The sequence below is a fragment of the Ambystoma mexicanum genome, chromosome 2q (assembly GCF_040938575.1).
Source record: "Ambystoma mexicanum isolate Mex_15411 chromosome 2q, UKY_AmexF1_1, whole genome shotgun sequence".
In the NCBI taxonomy this organism is placed as follows: Eukaryota; Metazoa; Chordata; class Amphibia; order Caudata; family Ambystomatidae; genus Ambystoma; species Ambystoma mexicanum.
In genome coordinates, this window is record NC_090924.1 from 694815901 (window position 1) to 694820900 (window position 5000).

Genomic DNA, 5000 nt, shown 5'->3' on the forward strand with positions numbered 1-5000 from the left:
GGGCTATCCAGAACAACATCCAAACGATTCTGGAGGAGATACGAGGTATGAGGACAGACATGGGGGCCAAACTGGCCGACCTCACCACCAAGGTCGCCACCCTAGAAGACCGCGTGGAGGGCGTCGAGAATAACCAACTTTCGGCGACACTCCTCGAAACCCAAATGGACATGAGACTCCGAGACATGGAAAGGCGCGAGGAAGAGCTTCGGTTCAAGGTTGACGACATGGAAAATAGGGAGAGGAGGAACAACCTTCGAATCTTTGGCCTGATGGAATCTGAGGGCGAATCCGTACAAGGACTTGAAGGCAAAGTGCACGATATCGTGAGGATCGCCCTGGGAACGGAAGACGTGGGGGCGACCAACTTCGACAGGGTGCACCGAGCGGGGGGGGGAGGCAGAGGCCCACGCTCGGTTCTGGTTCGGCTGCACTACTACAGGGACAAGATCAGAATCCTGGAAAAGGCGAGACATCTTGGCACCATACAGTACGGTGATTCAAAGGTATCCATCTTCCAAGACCTCTCGGCCCTAACCCTGTCAATGAGGAGGAAATGCGGCACACTCACAAGATGGTTGCAGGGAAAAGGAGTCCGATATCGGTGGGGTCACCCCTTCTATTTGGAGTTTGAGTGGCTAGGTGAGAAACACCACCTGGTGTCGGAGGAGGACATACGAAGAGCCACGGACGATCTGGTGAACGACCAGGCGGGCCATTCGGGCGCCCAGGAGGGAGGACCACGGGACCCCCCTAGGGGTCCCGACGGCCCAGGAAATCACAGTGGGAAATCTAAGGTCAAGGGGGCCCGAAAGTTTCGGAAAACCAGACACCCGTCGATGAACCCGGAAAATCACACTGACTCATGAAAATGACGTTCGATTGGAAGGAGAGAAAATCATGAGGTGAGAGACGATTCAGGGTACGGACGCAGGAGGCCCCGGGCCCACGAACTGCCTTGAACGGACACCGCGGCGGTGTCGCGTTTGGCCCACCGGACCTTGGGTCGGCAGACCATTATGTTAAAAAGTTAACTGTTTATTTGTGTTGCCCCGCGTTTGGGTTTCTGGTTGTGGGTTGAGGGCCCGGGCGGGGTCTCTGGTTTTTGTCTCGGTTAAGTGCACCGAAGGCCTGCAGGGGCCGACCTGAATCGGACTTGCGATCTGGGACTCTCCAGACACACGAAAACCCCGGGGCTGGGGTTGGAGTCCTTGGTGGTTCGTTGACCGGCCCCAACACATGTTGGGGAGAGTGGACGGACGCCTCAAGGTACAAGGGTGGGGAGGGGGGAGGGAAGACACGGGGAGGGGGGTCAGTTGCAAGGGGGGAGGGGATGGGGGGGATAACGGGGTAGTTTGGGGGACTCAGGGGGAAATTCAGTTCAGACCGCAAGAATACGCTTGGCAAGGGGCACTAAAATTCAATCACCACGAGGGGTTCAGAATACGCACACGGTATGATGACAACGATTGAAGGGAAGGTGGGCACGTTAAATGTCAAGGGTCTAAACTCTCAAAATAAAAGATCCCTCACGGGCAACATGTTCCGAAAACAACACCTGACGGTCCTATTTCTACAGGAAACACATTATAAGCGCGGGAGGGAATCCAGAATCAAGGGGAAAGACATCGGTAGCAACTATTGGGCTTCACACCCGACCTCGAAGAAGGAGGGGGTGGGCATTCTCCTGGGAAGGGCTCTCCAACTAACGGGGGTGGAAACCAAGAGGGGGTTTGGGGGTCGATTTCTGGGTGTCAAGGGGCTTTGCGAGGGGCAGCGAGTTACTCTCGCCACCGTATACGCGCCCAACACGGGCCAGGTGGAGTTCCTCACACGGATCTTTGGTGTCATGGATGAATGGGCCGAGGGGGCCATGATTCTCGGGGGTGATTTTAATCTCATAGCCGACCCCCAACTGGACTGGTGGTCCGCCAGAGGTGGGGTACCCAAGGGGATCACGAGGGATAACCTGGCCTTGCAGAACCTCTTGAAGGATCACTACTGGGTAGATGTTTGGCGCAAGGCGTACCCGGCCCAGGGTGGTTACACATTCTTTTCTCCCCCGCACTGCACCTACACCAGAATCGACCTTCTGTTGGCCTCAGAGGAGGGAGATGGGGCGATGACCCAACCAAAAGTCGAGACCATAACGTGGTCGGACCATGAACTACTTATAGCTAACTGGTCCCTGCCCATCGCCCCGAGATCGGCTCGATGGCGGTGCAACGACACGCTCCTTAGGGATCCAGTATTCCGTGAGTTCATGAAGCAGGAAATGCTGGCCTACTTCGAGACAAATGACACGGGGGAGACGGACATGTCCATGGTATGGGAAGCGGGGAAGGCCACCTTCAGAGGCCTCCTCATAGCGGAGGGCTCGAGGCGTAAAAGAGAGAGGGGCCTGATCGAGAGCAGACTCCGAGGGGAGCTGCAGATCTTGCGGGCCAGACTGGGAGTCCCGGGAGTGGACCGGAGGGCACTATTGGACGAGATGCAGGGCAAAAGACAGGAGCTCCATACGGTTCTCATAGGGGAGGTGGTTAAGAGGATGCGATATACCAAACAGAGATACTACGAACAGGGCGACAGGGTAGGCACTCTGCTGGCTCAGAGGTCGAGGGGGTGTAGAGTGGAGAGAGGGATTACCCGGTTGACCGACGAAGAGGGCAGGGTTCATGGGAACCGGCATGAAGTGACGGAATGCTTTGCTGAGTACTACAGCAAACTCTATTCTAGGCAAGCGGGCGAATCTCGGGAGGACATTGCCTCCTACCTGGCAGAACACCCCCTCCCCAAACTGACCGACCAGGACTTGGAGGCCCTCGAGGGGGAAATTTCAGAAGAGGAGGTGGAGGGAGCCATCAAGAGACTGAAGGCCGGAAAGGCTCCTGGCCTTGACGGCTACACAGCGGATTTCTATAAACAGACCCAGTCCACCTTAGTGAAGCCCCTGACCAAATTGTTCAACCAAATTAGAGGCAACGACACGATCCCCCCGACTTTCCTACAGGCCCTCATCACCGTCATACCTAAACCTGGTAAAGACCGGGCAGCTTGTGGGTCTTACAGACCCATTTCACTTCTCAACTTAGATGCCAAGATCTTTGCTAGGATCCTGGCCTCCAGATTGGAAAACTCCCTCCCACGCCTGATACATCCTGATCAGGCGGGATTCGTCCTCAATAGACAGGGTTCCGATAATTTAAGGAAGACCCTCCATGTATTGGCCACGACCGAGGCCAGGAATGAAGGCGCTCTCCTACTGGCTCTTGACGCGGAGAAGGCCTTTGACAGGGTCAGCTGGGCTTTCATGAGGGAGGTTCTCTTGTCAGTGGGGATGGGTCCAAGGTGGTTGGGATGGATATCCGCGCTCTACTCCTCCCCCTCGGCCAGAGTGGTGGCTAACGGGATTGAGTCTAGGGAATTCCCCCTTGAACGTGGCACGAGGCAGGGATGCCCCCTGTCTCCGTTAATCTACGCATTGGTGATGGAACCGTGGGCAATCTCGATCCGCAATGATGCGGACATCAGTGGTGTACAGATGGGGGATATGCACTGCAAGATCTGCCTCTTTGCGGATGACGCCCTGCTCTATGTCACCAGACCGTCCCAAACAATCCCTCGGGTTCTGCAGGGCCTCGCAAGATATGGAGAACTATCGGGGTATAAGGTTAATTTGGACAAATCGGTCGCATTCATGGGTGGGAACCTGCCAGACACGGAGGTGACCTTTGTGGAGGGTCTCCCCTTCAAGCGGAGCGATGAGGGGTTCCGTTACTTGGGAGTCCAAATCACACGTAACCTTGAGGACCTGTATGGGGCCAACTTCCCCCCCCTCTGGTCAGCAATCAGGAGAGACATAGAAAGGTGGGCGGGAACGGGTCTCTCATGGATGGCACGCCTTAACCTTATAAAAATGGTTATCCTCCCAAAATTTCTGTTTCTCTTTCAAATGCTCCCGGTCCAAGTCCCCAAGGCCTTTTTTGACGAGACAAAACGCATCCTCCTTAGATTCCTCTGGCAGGGCAAAAAACACAGGATTTCATACGAGGTTCTGACTAGGACCAAGGAAGATGGAGGGGTGGGCTACCCTGATCTCGAGACGTATTATAGGGCTTCCCAGTTGAGGATCCTGGTCGATCACTTCTCACCGGGACCGAAAAAACAGTGGGTAGCCATGGACAATAGGCCCCTGGCGCCCGTCACACTAGAGGAATGGCTCTGGGTCCCAAGGAGAACGATCCCCAGATCAGTCTTGAACCACCCGATTCTAAGAGTACTGTGGTCCCTGTGGAGAGAGGGAGGTTACTATAGATGGCTCACGACATGGCCCTCCCCCTTGAGCTGCATCTGGGCCCCTCCTTTCCTGGCCAAAATAGCGGAACCAGCAGCCTACCAGACATGGTTCGAGGCGGGCCTTAGTAGGACCGGCCAGTTGTGGGTGGGGGGCTCCTTCCTCCCCTTGAAGGACCTTGAGGAAGCCCTGGGAATAGGCACGCTTTCCCCGTTCCGATATCTTCAGCTTAAGGGTGCCCTCACGGAACCATCTTGGGGTGATACCCTCAGGAGGGAACTCACAGACTTTGAAAAACTCCTTCTGACCGCAAGGGGCTCCAAGGGGATAATCTCCCGCCTATACAAGCTCTTTCTGTTCTCCATCCCCCGAGACCCGCCACCAGCACGCATACAATGGGGTAGGGACCTGGGCGAGGAAATTGATGACGAGAGATGGACAGAGATGTGTAGACGGGCCAATCGATCCACATCCTCCCTCCAATATCGCCATCAGGCCCTCAAGATATTACATAGATGGCACTACCCCCCGCAAAGAATAGCCAAAATGCGTCCAGGATATGACCCACACTGTTGGAAATGTAGGACAGAGAGAGGTGACTATATCCACATGTGGTGGGGATGCCCAGTGGTCCAGAAATACTGGGACAAGGTGCGGACCTGGATCAAAGGGGTAGATGGGATAGAACGAGTATCCTGCCCGTGGC